This window comes from Propithecus coquereli, unplaced genomic scaffold, assembly GCF_000956105.1.
Source record: "Propithecus coquereli isolate 6110/MARCELLA unplaced genomic scaffold, Pcoq_1.0 Scaffold27, whole genome shotgun sequence".
Lineage (NCBI taxonomy): Eukaryota > Metazoa > Chordata > Mammalia > Primates > Indriidae > Propithecus > Propithecus coquereli.
The window spans coordinates 6308019-6325961 of record NW_012148285.1 but is presented as its reverse complement, the minus strand read 5'-3'; positions in this window follow the sequence as shown (position 1 = coordinate 6325961).

Below are 17943 nucleotides of genomic sequence, written 5' to 3'. Positions count from 1 at the left end.
TGATCAGTTCTGTTCTATTCTGATCTGACCTGTTTTGTTCTGTCCTGACCTGTTCTGACCTGTTCAGACCTGTTCTGTCCTGGTCTGTTCTGATCTGTTCTATTCTGATCTGACCTGTTCTGCTTGGTTCTGACCTGTTCTGTTCCAATCTGTTCTATTCTGATCTGACCCGTTCTGTTTGGTTCTGACCTGACCTGTTCTGTTTGGTTCTGACCTGTTCTGTTCTGATCAGTTCTGTTCTATTCTGATCTGACCTGTTTTGTTCTGACCTGTTCAGTTTCGCTCTGTTCTCTTCTATTCTGTCCTGCCTTGTCCCATATCATCCTCTGCTATCATTCTGTTCCATTTGGATTCTGTTTCTAGAGCAGTCAAACGCCTTTAAGACAGTGGTTCTCAACTCTAGCTTCACATTAGCATCATCTGGGGACTTATTAAAAAAACAACCAATTTCTAAGACATGAGCCTCCACGGAGCCCAGTGGAATCAAAGCATCGAGGGTGGGCGGGGAGGTGAGAGCCGTTGCCCTAAGACCTGAGGTCTGTCATGTGAACAGACCGCAGGGGCAAGAGTGGGCACGGGAAGCCCAGGAGGGGCCTCCTGGGTCCGGGTGAGGGAGGAAAGAGCTTGGGGCAGGCGGAGGCGTGATCAGATCCAGGTGTGCTCGGGGGTTTCCGCTCACATAAAGGTAAGTAGGAAAAGGAAGGGGGTGGGAGGTGCCTCCCCCCTGCTGGGGAAGCTCAGCCTGGATTTGTGTCCTCAGTCCAGACCTGGCTGGACACCCTGGCACAGAGCTGGCCACTCCCTCCCCCTCCCAGAGGGTGCTCTGCCTGGCAAGGAAGCTTCATTCATTCATTCACTCACTCATTCATTCATCCATTTTTTCCATTAATTCATCCACTCGTCTACCTACCCATCCGTCCATACGGCATCTATCCATTCACTCACTCAATTACTCACTCCCTCATTCACTCACCCCTTTACTAGCTCATTCACTCATTCCTTCACTCATTCACATGTCCATCTACTCATCCACTCAACAGTGACTTATTTGGTGCCTGATGTGCCAGGTGCTGTGTGAAGCACCCAGGATTTAGCAGTGAACAAAAATAACAAAAAAATCTGCTGTTCTGAAGCTGACGTGTGTGAGTGTGTACGTGCGTGTGACGGACAGAAAACGACCACTGCAGGTGAGACATACGCTGTGTGTCCCGACAAGAAGTTCCGTGAAGCCACGTGGAGAGGGGCAGGGAGGAGCGTGTGGGGCGTGAACCGTGCGGTGGGTGTGACGTCCGCACGGTCCTCTGCTGACCCGTCACTCTTCCTCCTCACTTTACCCTGATTCGTTAGCTCCTGCGTGTCTCCTGGGCCCAGCCTTAGGGCCGGCGGTGGGAGGACAGAGCTCTCCCTGGTTGAGAGCCGGGTAAAGACCAGCCTCAGTGCCAGGCGCTGGCTGGTACCATCTCCTGGAGGGGAACCTCTGGGCTGATGCAGAGTCCCCAACACGGCGAGGGGACCCTGGAAGCTTGCAGAGCAGGCGCTGCCACCCCGCCTGGCAGACAGGAGCCCGAGGCCCACGGGAGGGGAGGGCTTGCCTTGGGAGACGCTGAAGGCCAGAGAACCTGGGCTGAGACCCGGCTCAGCCTCCTCACCCGGTCTCCCTCCCTGTGACGTCCGGGGCCCCTCCCTGCCTCCCTCAGGAGCAAACAGCCGGGGTTTAATTTACAGTGAAAAAGGAGCGCAGTCATGGTCTTGGCTCATCCTCTCAGAGAAGTTCCACTTGTCGTTTTCCCAGCACGTGACATCCAAGAGCTGGGACACCAATCTTAGGCCTCTGCGAATGCTGGAGGCAGATTCATCATCCCCACCTCGTTCCAACAGCAGACTGTGCTTTTCCAAATATTGACAAGAGAGGTTCCCTCCGAAGCATATGGAGGATGGCGGTGGGGGAGGGAGAGAGGGAGAGAGAGAAGGAATGAGAGACGGGGACACACACACAGAGGAAAACAAGAGAGACACAGAGAGGCACGGGAAGACCCAGAGAAAGGCAGTAAGGAATGTAACTGCAGGGAGAGAGGGAGGGAGGGATGGAGAGAAGATGGAGAGAAGATGGAGAAGGCAGGAAAGAGCTTTGCACGGAGAGAAAGAAGAGAGAACAGAAGTAATGAGGGATGGGTGAGGAGGCTGAAGGAGGTTTGGAAAAAGGCAGAAATAGGGAGATAGAGTCCGAGAGAGACGCAGCCAAGAGATGGAAAGGAACTGAGAAATGGACACGGAAAAACCAGAGACGGAAGGAAAGGAGGTGGTGGAAGAGACCCTTAGAGCCAGTGGGGGTCGGGGACAGAAAGATGGCCCTGTGCAGGCTCTCTGGGTGGGCTCACGGTTGGTGCCGGGCTCAGCAGATGGTGCTTGGGGCCAGCCTGTGCCTGGTCGCTGGGCCTGTGGGGCAGGCGTGGACCCTGGGTGGGCAGGGGCCGGCCTGGTGCTGGGGGAGGCAGGGCTGGAAGCGCATCCTTCATGCTGCATTTTCTTCTGCCTTCATGCAGGAGACAGAGCTGGCAGGGTCTGGGCACCCGGGGGCAGGCGTTTCCCCAGGCTGGAGGGGAAGGGAAGATGCGGTCCCAAATGCTCGGCAATTATGTTCCACCAAACCTCTGCCCTAGAGAATAACAGACTGTGCTCTAGCAGGGGCTGGATCCCTGGGGTGGCATCTCAGCCCCACTGAGACTTGGGAGCCATGAAGAGTGAGGGCAGGAAGGGCTGAGAAAGGCAGGGAACAGCCTGATGAACAGGCGCTTCTAGTTCTTGCAATTCCAGCCCAACCGTGTGGCTTTGCGGAGGTACCTGTCTCCCTCTGGGCCTCGGTCTTCTCGGATGTAAAATGGGCCCGCTGTTCTCTGCTCCGTCTATCTCCCCAAGCCCACCCATTGGATTCCATCCCACAAATGTCTCCTGAGAGTTTTTTATGTGCCCCATCCTCTGCCAGGTACTGGGAATGCAGTAGTGACCAAGACAGACAGGTTGTAATGAGGTCCCGATGAGAAAGCTGTCGTGGGTGTGTCTAGACAATCGTGCTTAGGGAAGCACACAACTTATCCTGCTGTCCAAGGGCAGCCAGAGTTCTCCCGTTGTGATCTTGCGTGTGCAGGGTGCTGGCTGAGAGGATGGGAAGGAAAGGAGACTTTCCTCAGTGGGGCAGGAGCCTGGGGTGGGGTCGGGCAGCTGTGCATCCCGAGAACTTGCTCTTACGCTTCCCTGAGGTGTGACCTGGGGAGGTTCCCTCCCAGCCGAGCCTCCATTTCTCACCTGTCCAGCGGGTCGTGTTCAGGTCGCAGGAGGATGGATGGATGGCCAGGGAGGGCGGACGTGGAGCCTCTAAATGACGTTACTTCACTAGTACTCAGAGGTCCCAGGTGGTTGCTGCCCCCTGGAGATTCTGGAAGGCATCTCCTTTGCGCGCAGCACGGTCCTTGTCATCTGGCCTTTTCTAGAAGCCCCCAGGGAACACGGTTTAGGATGGGCCACCCTGGCGTGTGAGCCTTTCTTAGTGCTCAGAGCACTTTAGAGTTTCCACGGCAAGTTTGAGTCCTGGTTGGACCCTTGCTGCTGTCCTGCAAGGAGGGGGCGTCCACCCTCATTCCCACCGAGGGACAAGGTCAGTGAGGTCCAGGATGCGTCCAAAACCATTGGCCAGAAGTGGCAGACGTGAGATTTAAAACCCGGGCCTCTGCCTGCCGAGCCAAGCCCCGCGCTCCGGCCTCCCCATCACCCCCATGGGTCTCCACTCCCCACCTTGGGGGCTAAAGGGCCCCACGTGGCACTCGATCATCGTCCTCGTGGTGCAGCTCCTCCTGCATCAGGGATGCCCGGGTTTCACACACGCGGCTCCTTCATCACCAGCAGCGCTAAGCCAACAACATCTCCATCGCCCTGCATGGGCCCCACCTCTCTGTGAGGATCGCTCGGGGCTTCTGTCAGAACATCGGCATTTGCTCCATATTCATTTCCATTTCCTCAATTAGAAATGCTTAGTTTAATGGAGTACTCAGAGCCCCAGAAGAGGAGCAACCATTTGATGACTAATAAAATATTTATGCATCAAGAGAGCCTGCGCCCCCCAGTCCTCCCACCTTTTTTCCTTTGTGAGGTTTGCTCCCTCTTGCTGGGTTGCTGGGTCCTGCCTGGAAGGGGCAGCCTCAGGCAGCTGGATAGGCCAGCCGACTGCTCCCCTGTAGCTCCTGGAGCAGCCACTGGTGCTTCTCCCTGCCCGGGACTTGAGTCCTGATTTGCACCGTGGAACCGGCTCGCGTCAGACCTGGGTGGAGTTATACCCACATCTCATCTTCCACCTTTTACCGACCAGGCCCTGGGAGGTGGGGCAGCATGCGTGGGGTTGCCATAGCTGCCTACCTCAAAAGGGGACTGTCGTGGGTTCAAGTGTGTCCTTCAAAAAGATAGGCTGAAGTCGTAACTCTGGTACCTGTGAGTGTGACCTTATTTGGAAAAAAGGTTTTTTACAGATGTGATTACTGTAGTTAAGATGACCTCACACTGGACTAGGGTGTTCTCAATCCAATGACGTGTCTTTATAAGAAGACCGTGTGAAGATACAGAGGCACACAGAGGAGAAGGCCACGGAAGACAGGGTAGAGGCTGGAGTGATGCTGCCACAAGCTGAGGAACACCAGGCGCAGGAAGAGGAAAGGAAAATCCCCCACTGGGGTCTTCGGAGGAGGCACGCCCCACCTGACACCTTGATTTTGAACTTATGACCCCTAGGATTGTGAGAGAATGAATATCTGTTGTTTTAAGCCACCCCATTTGTGGCAATTTGTTAGAGCAGCCCTAGAAAATTATAATCACCATAACACAAGATTATTTTAAGGATCAAAGTACTAATAACAGCTAACATTACCAAGTGTGTATCACACGCTGCTTGTACTGTATCTTCTTCAGTCTTCCCCCAATACCTGTGCAGCAGGTGCTGTTATTACCTTTCCCACAATGAAGAAACTGAGGCTTGGTGAGGGGGAAATAATCACCCAAACTTGCGCCCTGGGTAACAAGGTGGGTCTGAGAAATGGACCTAGGCTGCTGACCAGCTCCTGTGCTATCAAGAGCCACACCTGTCTGTCTTCTCTGTTACTGCATGACAAATCACCCAAAATGTCGTGGGTAAAACCAGCAGTGACAAATGTATGTTGCTTGTGGTCTTTGAGAGTCAGGAATTCTGGAAGGGCTCAGCTGGGTGGTTTTGGTTTGGTCTGTCTCAGGCAGTGGCTGGAACCGGAACAGCAGGGGGCAGAGCACTTTTCTTTCTCTTCACGTCATCTCAGGGCCTCTCCTTGTAGCCTCTTCACATGGGCCGAACTTTCGGACAATACGGTGATGTCAGGGCTCTCAGAGGCTTATATGGCAGCTCAGGACAGGTCCAAGGTGAGTGCTTCACTGGGCAAGGCAGAGCTGCATTGCCTTTTGTGGCCTCGCTTCAGAAGTCATACAGCATCACTTCTGCCATGGTCACAAGCCCGTCTTGATTCACAGGGAGAGGACATAAACCCCAACCTCCCTGGGAAGAGTATCCAGTCACATCATAATAGAGGCGTCGTGGATTGGGGAGTGCATTGGAGCTGTCTTTAGAAGTGCAATTTGCTACCCCCTCTCCAAGAGGAGCCTGTTTCCTCAAGCCTTGCTGTCTCATTGTTTCTACCCGCAGGATCTCAGCCATCCCCAGCTCTGGTCCCCAGAAAAATCCAATGATTTATTTGAGTCCCTAACAAGAAAGGGGACTGGAGTGGCTGGCAGGGTCCATATCACTGAAGGCCACCGCGAGGATAATTGAGATCAATGCGGAGGTTTTTAAAAAAATTGTGTTAAAATAACAGTGCAAAATTCACCTTTTAACCATGTTAAAGTGCACAGCTCAGTGGCATTTAGGACATTCACAAAGCCAAACAACCACCACCACCATCTAGTTCTAGAACATTTTCACCACCTCCAAAGGAAACCTCATATCCAGTGGGGAGTTCCATGGAGGAGGTGACACTTTTGTGTTCTAGAAGGATCTCTGCCTGTCACTTGGGTGATGGGCAGCAGGGGGTGGCTGGCAAACTGCAGGGATCAGAGCCAGCAGAGAGGCTGCTGCTTGTGTGGGCAGAGCAGACGGGAAGGAGCGAGGAATTTAGACTTGGCATTTATGAGGGAGAATTGATGGACTAGGCGAGTGATTGATGGAGGAAGAAGAGACCAGGTTCCCAGATGAAATATGAGTGTGGCTGGGCTTGTGATTTACAGAGCTGGAAAACGCTGGACGGCAGGCAGGCTGGGGGTGTTGGGGAAGGGGAGTAGACAATGAATTCATTCTGGAGGATTGAGTTTGAGATGCTGGGGGCACGTCCATGTGGACATGCCCAGGAGGCAGCTGAAAACACTTCTTGGGACAGAGGGTTGGGTCAACCGGGTTTTCTCAACCTTGGCACTAGTGGCATTTGAGGCCACATACTCTGTCGTGAGGGTGGGGGTGTCTTGTGTACTGTAAGATGTTTAGCAGAATCCCTGGATCCTACCCAGTGGATGCCAATTGCACCCCCGTCTCAGCCACGACAACCAAAAATGTCTCCGGACATTGTCACGTGTCCCCTGAGGGGCACAGTTGCCCTTGGTCAGATGCACTGGAGAGTGACTGGCGTGTAGGTGGTGGCGCAAGCCTTCAGGGTGCAAGAGATGCTTAGAAAGGCGGCGTGGTGTGAGAAGAGGAGAGGGCTCAGGAAGCGTCCATGATAAACACCAGCTCCCATGGGGCGAGACCAGAGTAGGCCACAAAGGTTACCGGGAAGGAGGGACTTGGGAGGGAGAAGGAGAGAAAACCCCAGAAGGGGGAAACTGTGGCGCTCAAGGCTATAACTGCTGAACCCCAACACTCAGCACCACATGTCTGCTTTTACTTTTGGGGGGCTATGGAGCACGGGGCTCGGGGCACAGGCTGTCTAGACAGTCACATCTGCATCTGTGGTGCCAGGCAGGTTGCTTAGGCACTTGCTTATCTGTAAGACAGGGCTAACGCCAGGACCTACCTTTGGGGTCGTTGGGCCGATGACATGGGTCAAAACATGCAAAGCATTTGGGACGGGGCTTCTCATTTATAATATAAGTACTAAATCAGTGTTAGCTTCTTTTATTACTTATTATTTTTTCAGACAGAGTCTCGCTCCGTTGCTCTGGCTAGAGTGCCTCTTCTGGTCTGGTCTGGTCTCCTCTTCCTTGTCCAGTCTGGTCTCCTCTTCCGGTCTCATCTCCTCTTTGGGTCTCGTCTCCTCTTCCTTGTCTGGTCTGATCTCCTCCTCCTCATCCAGTCTGGTCTCCTCTTCTGAATCCGGTCTGGGCTCTCAGGGAGAGTTTAAATACAGACAGCCTAGGTGGTAAGATATTTAAAGTGAGTGATCAAAGGTGAATTTCGGAATCACAGCTCGGCAGCCCTGGGAGCTGCTTAAGCCTGTGAATCGGGGGCTGCAGGGAGGGTGGGGGCTGTGCTGGGTCCCTGAGTTAGAGTACTCGGGAGCAGGTAGGACCGTAGAGAACAGCCATTGTCTCTTTTTTTCTCTTTATGTTGAAATAATTCTAGGCTCATAGGAAGTGGTAAAAATAGTGCATAAAGTCCCATGAACCCTTCACTCATATTTCCCCAATGGTGACATCCTAGGTCATTACAGTACAATATGAAAGCCAGGAAATCCACATTGCAATACTGTTAATCAAATTATAGATTTTATCTTTATACGTGTATGTGTGTGTGTGTGTGTGAGTGTATACAGTTCTGTGCAAATTTCTGCCACGTATGGACTTGTGTAACCACAACTACAATTGAGATGCAGAACTTTCCCGTCACCTCGCAGGAGCTCCCTCAAGGTACCCCTTTCTAGTCTGGCTGGACCCTGGCAACTACTGTCCTGTATCTCTGGGATTTTGTCATTTTAGAATACTATATAAATGGAATCACACAGTAGGTAATTTTTTGAGACTGGCTTTTCTTCACTCAGCATAATGCCTTTGAGATCCATCCACACCGTTTTATGTACCAGTAGTTTGTTCTTTTTCATTGTTGAGTAGTATTCCATGGCACAGATGTAGTGCAGTTTGTTTATCCAGTCACTCAATGAAGGACATTTGAGTGGTTACCAACCTTTGCACAATTCTGACCGTTGTTTTTACTGAATGGTACATGAGCTTGAATGGAGGGATTCAGTAAAACACCCCTAAGGAACACACTGTTAACTTCGATTTCAGGATATTGTTTTAGATGCTCCCATCATATCAGTTGTGCTAGTCTATGAGAGCTCTTAAGAAGAACTTCTGTCATGCCTCAGATACAGAAAGGCAAAGTTTCTTGTCAACTTTTAGTATGTTTTAATCCAAGGATACAGGGAATCTTGTCACCATGAAGTTTCTCTCTTTGCTCTGGCCGCCAGGAAGCTTAGTTTGGTGCCAACTGTTTATTTGCGAAATTCTTCAGTTTTGTTTTCTTATGCATTTCTCATCCAACCTGGCCTTGACTTTTTCATCTTTGTTTTTACCTTAAATATTATTTTAAGCATAACAGCATGGAGAATTTTACCAGAATTCCAGGGAATTGCCTCTTTGGAGAGAAAAATCCACCAGTGCTGGAGATAGAGACTGTTTCCCCGGCGACGCATCGTGGGTGCTCAGGAGAACAAGGGAGGAGGGAGTGCACAGGACGAGGGCAGAGCTCAGTCTCCTTTGCTAGACTTTGAGCTCCTTTGAGTGTCAGAACTGTGAATCGTCCATCCTTGTAGCCCCGCAAGCCAAGAACAAAGAGAGCTGTGGAATAGCCGTGCCCAATGATGCTCTGTTCACCGTTCTACTGTGGTTCCCTCACGAGGACCGGAGTGGACATTGTGTCCTGTGGGCCCAGCTAGGGCCACAGGATGACGGTGAGGACAGATCACTGTAGCAGCCACCAGCAAGTGGGAGTGGGCAGGAGGTGAGACTTCAGAGCCCCAAGATCTGCAGTGTTAAGAGGGACCAGGTTTCAGACTTCACAGAACAGGAAAAACATTCTGGGGAACAAGGTTACCCACTTTTTATCATGCCAAGTACGTCCATCAATTAAGTGGCCACTCAGGTGCGTGCTCACGCGCACGCACACACACACACACACACACACACACACATGCAAATAATCACTACCGTTTCCTGTTACAACCGTCTCTCTCGCACACACAAACACACACCCTGGAAGGGAGCTATACTATCTCTGAATAAAAGGTTGAACTTTAAAACAAACACATGTAGGCTTTCTTATTTCTCTGAGTTCACTCAGATCTCATTTGGAGATCATGCCTTCTTAACACAGGCGACAGGCGGATCTCCCTCTCTCCTTTTTCTTTTTTTTTAATTAGGAGATGCTTTATTTCTTTCAACACCAGTTCCTACACTGACTAGTAAAACTGAAATATTTCACAGGGTCATACCCATCAATTAAAGGAAAACTAACCATTTCCCATATATGAGTGTATATTTTTCATATACATGCACTGTGAATTTTGTTTAATAGCTCACTTCTCTATGGCAAGAAAAAGAATAAAAAATGCATATAAAATTTTATCTGGCTCTTAGAGGGGTGAAAAAGACCTTAGATATTACAATGGTTTGTGGTCCTCCGAAGGGTCACAGTACATAAGCAGATACACAGTGTACCTGTGCTACTAAAATTTCATGGATGGGGGGGTGGTGATTAGGGGAAAAAAAGTTCAAAAAGCTCTTTAGGGAGGCGATAATGAATAAAGGGTCGGGAAGCAATGCTGTAGAGCCATACGGGCCTGCACAGCTGGTGTTTGGGAATCGCCGACCTTGACTGTAGGAAACAATAGAAGTGCCACTGAGAACTGGGGAAGCGTGTGTTGCAATTGCCAGAGTTTGCTCTGGGTCAGGCACGCCGCCAAGCGCTTTAAATGCATTGTTTCACAGCAACCGTGAGAGGCAGGTGCTGGTATCGCATCCTTCCCACAAGTGGGGAAGTCGGGGGCAGAGAAGCTAAGGTGCTTGCTCAGTCGGGGTCCCACTGTTATTGAGGGCTGCCGCTTGGATTGAAACTCGGGTGTCCGATGAACTTATTCGAAGATCAGGCTTTTGGAGGGGTTTTTCTTGCAGCAGCCCCGGGAGTATGAAATCTGCATTTTCCCTCTTCATGAAATTAACAAAGTTCTGGCCAAATGTTCTGGCCAGAATCTTGTTCCTGGGATTCCTATCACCCAGACTGGGAATCATTTCCACAGCCCTAGCAAATCCAGATGTTGGGGGTCAAAAGAGCAAGCCACAGGCCCAGTGAAGGAATGAGGGGCGTCCCAAGTCTAGCAGTTAAGAAGGGATTCTCAGCTGTGAACTTGCCCCTTGGCTTCCTGGTGAGAGTCTATCATGCTAATTAAATGACCGTGACTGTGGTCTACCGCTCCACCATGACTTTACTCAGAGACCGTGCAAGAACCGCTCCCTGCCTGGGAAGATAACGATGCCATCCTTTGTGCTCCAGAAAGCAAGTGTGGCTCTCCAGGGGCAATGGGAATGCATTTCAGGACAGGAAAAGGCCTCCATGGAGACAGGGGCTGGTCTAGAGTTCTTGCTTTCCCTTAAAGAAACCCCGGTTGATGAACCCTGTTCTTCCTTACTCTTCATCCTCTACATAGCTGCTGGGATGATGTCTTTTTTTTTTTTTTCCTGACACAGGGTCTTGTTCTGTCACCTGGACTAGAGTGCAGTGGCATCATCATAGCTCACAGCAGCCTCAAACTTCTGGACTCAAGCGATCCTCCTGCCTCAGCCTCCCAAGTAGCTGGGACTACAGGCGGGTGCCACCATGCCTGGCTAATTTTTCTATTGTTTTGTAGAGACTGGGTCTTGCTCTTGCTCAGGCTGATCTCTAACTCCTGACTTTAAGCGATCCTCCCGCCTTGGCCTACCAGAGTGCTAGGATTACAGGTGTGAGCCACTGCGCCTGGTCTAGGGGGTGATGTCTTTAATGCACAAATCATGACAAATCTCAGCTCAAAAATTCCTTGATGACTCCCCCTTTGTCCCCAGCACTAATTGCCATCATTGAGACCACACGATCCTTCCACAGAGTTAAGGGAAGGAGCCCGAGAACACATACACACAGCAACCATTATACACAGATGGGATAAACATCCTAATGGATCTTGTACAAAAAAAGTCTTCTGTGAAATGCTTACAGGAATTTCGCCAAGGATCAGTTAGATGTGGCTTTCCTCTGTTTTGCCAGCTAGCTTTAGGAACAAACCAAGACCAACCAAATGAGAACACGCAAAAGCTATTTATTCAGAGCTTTCTACACCAAGGGAGTCAGCCGGCATCACTTGCCTTTTGTCAGAGACTCAAAGGTAGGTAGAGGAGAGGGAGAGCTTTATAATGGACGAGAAGGGAAGACTTTAGGTCTGCTCTGATTGTAGGCTCCTGGCATGAGGAAGCTGTAGGGGGGATAATTACAAGTGGTCATCTTATGTGGTTGGTTAGGGGTACATATTTAGCTTTCCTTGGTTGATCCTAGGTTGGACACAGGGACAAAAAATTAGGGAAGCTGTCAGTTATTAACTGAGTCCTAGCCATTTGGGGCTGTTGTTTGGCTTCTTGAACCAATTGCTAGATATAGTGTTCGGACTTTCTGTAAGTCTAACTTCTAGACAGCAGGCTGGCTCCCTGGGCTGGTTACTGTGGATAAAGTGTTGGTTTTCTGGGCTGGTTGCTGCAGGTTGTGGGTCAAAGTTCTATTTTTATATACATAGCCTGGCCATTCAGTCTCTCCGGTAAACATATAAACATAGAGTGTCCACTTGAAAGTCTTGGCTCTGCATTTATAAATGTTTACATTTACTGACGGGTGACAATTAGAGGTAATGCCAATTATATGCATTTATTTACTTACTTTGAAACAAGTTAAATCCTATAATTTGTACACGGTCCATCTTCAACATCATGTAGCATGTAAAAGTGCTTACCAAAATTGTACGCATTTATGAACATTTATGCTCTTATAATTATTTTATGCACTTTGAGCATTTCTTTATGAAATCAAGGACTTGAAAATCTTAAGAAGGGTAAAAAATATGTGAGAAACCCATGAAACCATAGACAAAGTGCCAATAAAGTGGGAGAAGGGAGAAAATGTAGCTCAGTTGTTCTCAAAGTGTGGTCCCTGGTTCAGTAGCATCAGCACCACTTTGGGAATTTGTTAGAAATGCATATTTTCAGGCCCCACTAAAGATCTATTAAAGTAGAAACTCTGAAAGTGGCACCCAGTAATCTGTGTTTGAACAGCCCCCTGGGTGGTTTCAATGCATGGTAATGTTTGAGGACCACCAAATTAGATAAACACATCAAAATGTAACTTGACAATAATAGATTATTGATAGACATTAATAGAAGAAAGAGAAGCACAATTAGAAAAGAAGAAGGTGCAACATGGGTATAATTAAATAAAGGAGAGAAGTGTCTGATAAAAATAGTGTGCGAATTGTAACCACGGTGGAAACACATAATGTGGAAATCATATTTCAATGCTGGCATCACAAGATAAGATGTTGGGGAGAGAGAAAAAAGAGATGCTGGGGAGAAGAGAAACCTCTTGGAATAGATGCGATCATAGTTTATTTATATCTCTGAGGAGAACAGTGTATGTTTTGCTGGGTGCAACTATTTTTCAAATGTCTGTAGATTTGATCGGGTTGAACAAAGTACAAATTAATTTAAATGCATCACTGAACTTACCATAACTTTTGCTGTGATGTGTTTTCTCAGTCAATTTGCACTGAAACAATTGCCATGATATTTCTGAACATTGAAAAGGGGCTCCCCTATGCAAAACGGTTATAGATCAGTGGCCTGTAGGGTAAAATCTAAACTTAACAGCAAGGTCTGCCCGTAAGTGTTCCATGAGCTATTCTTCCTTGTCTCAGTAGGTTGGTCATCCACTAAGCCCTCATTCACATGTATCCTTTAGTGATGTCAATTCACTTGACATTCTTGAAGTTTAGCACATGTTGTTTCTTCTGCCAGTGAACTCCTACATATCTCTGAAGACCCTTCTCAAATATCACCCCCTTTGGAAAGCTTCCTTCAACTTCCTCAGGAAGTCTCATGTTTTGCTTTCCCTACTCCCGTGGAAACCAGGACACATTTCTGTCATGGCAGGTACCCACACTGTGCTGGAATCACTTGTCTGCCTCCCAACAGACAAGGTACCCCTTGAATGAGGAGACCATGTTTTTTCTTCTATGTACACAAAGGACCAAGCTTAATGCTTGGCTCGTGGTTAATGCTTGACAAATATTTGCTGAGTGTTTTTGTCTACTGCTTAGATAAATCATACTTGTTATTTATCTAAAAGGTGTGCTTATCTAAGTTAGACATGAAGTAAGGATCTGAGGATATACCCTTTACTTATCCTTTGCAGCCTACCTATATGAAGTTGTTTCCTGTTGATGGGCCAGAAAATGGCAAATAGAAAATATCATCATTATCAACAACAAAATCACAGTGCCCCCCCAACCAAAAAAATTAATCAACAAAAAACCTCGGCTAATACTGTTGTTATGATTCATCATGGCATTTAGCTTTGAGCTTCCTGGCAGTCTAGACAAAAAGGGAAATATTGAGTTATATATGTCAATTTGACCAATGAGTCACAGTAGTTTATCAAGAGAGACAAATGGTATCATACAAGGAATTTATTGTGTATATGTTCCTATATTATAAGCATCAATGAAGCATTACATTACTTTAGTAGCTATAGAGAATATTTATTTGTTCATTCTTCAAATATTCTCTGAGCGCATGCTGTATCCTAGATGTCGTATAGATCCTGGGCTATAGAAATGAATAAGATACACTCACATTCTATAGGAGGAGAGAGATAAAAATAGATTAATACCATATAGTGAAACATATTCTGTATTAGAAGGTAGACTAGGAAGCTTTGGGAGCCCAGGACAGAAACCTCGGCTGTGATTGAGGAAGGAAGGGGAGGAGATGACATTGGAGCTAAGTTTTAAAGCATGAGTTGGGTTGGTCAGATGAAGTTTGGAGGCAAGAGGGTGGGGGGTGTATGTCCTGGGAGTTTGAACATCAAGGGCAAAAGTTTGGAGGAATGAAGCATGGTGCATTGAGAAAATTGCAAGCAACTCAGTAAGACTGAGGCACCTGGGGGGAGGGGGCAGTGGGTGAAATTGACAAAATAAGCTAGCGTGCTCCACATGGAAGGGTCCCTAGTGACACCAAAGGACCTTGGTCTTTGGGTTCCCTAGGACAGGCAAGGGGGAGCTATGAAAGAATTTTAAATGGAAAAGTGACAAAAGTTATGTGTTTAAAGATGCAGAAATATTCCTCATGCTGCCACTCCTTAGTTCCCCACCAGGGCCCGGCTTTGCTCTGTGGTTACTCTGCAGTCGCCCTAAATTTCTTTGCTACGAAGCCAAGCAGTTTGGAAACACTGAAGCCTGAACTAACATCAATTATGCTGAAAGGGGGAAAAATTAATTAAAAGTTTTCGAAGGGCTCTGTTCTGTCTTCTTCTCTATTTTCGTGTTATCAGCAAGGCTGCCTTTTCTCCTGGCTGGGAGTTATTACAGTATAACATTTTCATGTTGCTTGTAGGGTAATTATGTCAAATATATGGGAGATGATAAGCGACAGTTTGTATTATTCTGTGATTAATCTCCATACATTCTGGCATTTCAATCTGGCCTAAGAAGACTACGTTTGCTAAACTCTGGTGCAGAGGGAGGATGGAGAGAAGAGCTGGGAGGATTGGAGAGTTGAGACTGAGGTGATTCTGGTTGGAAATATCCTGGTGTCCCCAGAGAACCCACTGACTCCAGGCTCTAATTCCTGTGTTCCCGCTGCAGCTCATTCAGCCTGGTGCTTCTGGAAGTGCAGCTGGGGTGCTTATGCACAAAGCACACCCCTACCCTATTCCTGATCTCCCCCACCCCAAACCCACAGAATCAGCATTTAAACACTCCAGCCAAACAAGGAATCTGCATTTTCAACCTCCACCCCCCACAAAGCCAAGTCGTTCCTACCTATTTAAAGTTTTTGAACAGCTGATCCAGCTCACAGTGAAGCGACCCGATTCTCTGCAAACCCGAAATCAAATATGAAAAATTTTGCAAAATGGTATTGGGGGAGCAGACTTTAGGATTTAAAATGACCTTGCGTGACTGAGGGAGACCATAGCATCTCCTTCTCTGGATTTCTTAAAACATATGAAATAGATGGAATTGGTTTGTTTGCTATCCAGGGGTAAGATAAGACATCTCTTGTGAGGTGTCAGAAAAGGGAAAGGTAAATTTCAGTGGAGGGTCTAGACAACAAGTTAGGGAAAGGGCTCTGAAATTGGAACAGGGTCTGGAGCAGGGAATACCTTGGCAGGGAAGTGGGAGGGAGCAGGGCTTCACATCCTCCTTGAGCAAGGACGGCCACCTTGGGCCATCCCCAACATCTCGGCCAGGGAGGGTGACTAGGGACCTCCTGCTTGCACAATGCTACGATTCTGCTGCACTGCAACCCAGTGTTAAGGTGCTTTTTCCTGATCACCACGTCATGTTGGTGAAAGCTGCCCACAGGTTGGTGGACCCCTTAGAGGTAAAGTCTGTGTCAGGCCACGGTGCTACGTCTCTTCAAGCCACCTCCATTGTGGCCACCCCACGATCCCCCAAGCTCAGCCTCCTGAATCCTGCAGAATTCCAGAATCTTCCCAGCTCCCAAGTGGAACCATCTGCCAAGTTAACCCCCTACAAAGACAGGCAAGAATATTGTGGTCTGTGTTGGGTTCCCTTTGATCCATGATTTATTGATGGCAGGTATGAAATGTTCATTAAAACAGACTGCTGTTTCTCATTCATTTGTCACATTTTTAATTTATATTTTAAAACATTAATAAAACCGACACAACTAATTATTTTTCGAAATGTCAAATATATTTAAGATGTGGGACCGGTAGAATAGGGCTTTCTGTTGTAGCAGAAGGAGGACTTGGGTTCAGTAAAGCAAGCTCTTAGTTATACTGAGAACTTTTCCCTTTCTGAACCTTGTGGTCAGCTAAACCGTCTCTGATCTCTTAATGGACATCATTGTTTACAAAGTACTTATTTTTTTTATCCTGAGATATCATCCGGTATTGTTTGGGGTGATCCTGGTTTATGTCTATGGTCTTAGGATTGTTAATAATGTACCCTTCCACTGTCTCTGATCGTATGACAAATTGTATGATGTTCTAAGACTATTAGGGCTTTTGAGTTAGACATAACTGGTTCAAGTCCTTGGTAACCATGTCGCCTTTCTCTAGCCTATTTCCTCATTTATAAAATGGAGATAATAGTAGCACCGACTTCATAATATTGTCATGAGTTTAGATGAGTTGATATAATATTCCTGGCATACAGCAAGTGATCAATATATAATTGCTGCCATCATACTTGTGGCCATTATTGTTAATATAATTAGACCCTGCAAGGGGCTGGTCCGTACTTGGCTTTCAGCCTCACCTAACCCTACACTCCCCTTCATAGCCTCTCTCCAGAAACTCTTGACTTCTTTCAGTCCTGTGTGCATGTCCCTGCCACAGGGACTTTGCACTTGCTGCTGGCCCTTTTACCTAAATAATACTTAGTGGTCTTTCAGATCCTGGCCCCAACATCACTCCCCAGGGAAGCCTGCTCTGGCCCCTCTCACGAGATAAAGTCCCCCTGTTATCAGCTCTTGAAACATCCTACATCGCTCTTTTGTAGCCCTTGTTGCTGTAGGTATTTAACAGTGATGTGTGTGCTTCCTCGGTTTACGTCCATCTCTCCCAAGAGGGCAGGAACTGTGTCCATCTTGGACAAGCGTGCCACTGGCTGCTGGTACCTAGGGTAATGCTGAGATACAGTGAGTGCTCCCTGAAAACTGGTTGAGCAAGTGAATTGAATATCACCACTTCTTGACTCGTTCAGTTCTACTTCATCTGTCCCTGTCAACTCCTAAGTCTCCCTGTCTTTTTCTGGACTTTTGATTAACTCCCCAACCTCGGATAAAATGGATGCTTTTATAACAGTAATGATAGCTGAGATTCTTTGAGTGTTTATTACACACCAGACATTTTACTTGCGTTATCTCATTCAAGACTCCTAACAATGCAGTGACTTTGACGCAATCACCATCACCCCCATTTCACAGATGAGGAAACCAAGGCCAGCGGTCGAGTGATTGCTGCGAGGTGGCTGGACCCCAGAACTCCTGCCCCTCACTGAGCATGTTCTGCTCCTCCTGGCGAGATGGAGAACCCGGAGGCAGGGTCCCCACACCCGACTTATTCAGAATCTGCCCTCATGGTCCCTGTGACCGCTTCATCTCTGTAAGGCCTCCTTCTTGCTCAACCGCCTCAGACCCAGTGGAGGGCACTGCCTCCTGCGGGAAGACTCAGGTCACCAGCACAGCTTACCCCCAGCCTCACACCACCCTACCCTCCCGTCCTCCCACTCCCCAGTTCTCTTCTCAGAGGAAAACGACCCCCAAATCTTGCATCTTCCAGATCCCATCCTGGAGTTCTGGATTGTATGAGACAGAAGGACCCTTACACCCCGAGTACAACTGGCCCAGGGAGTCCCAGACATTTGATCCCCGCCACACACCCTGCGGACTTTGTTCACATATGTGACATGCTCCCACGGCGATATGCAGATTGTGCCAAAAAGCTCAAATTGGAAAAAAAAATGGAAGTAACTAAAAAATTACAACTCACAAATGCGATATTGTAATAATCAGGATTTCTTTGTTCATTCGAACATCAGGTTATTTGATACACACTTATTGAGCTCTTCCTGTATTCCACATACTTGACTAAGGACTGAGGACACAGGGATGAACTATTTTTTAAGTCAT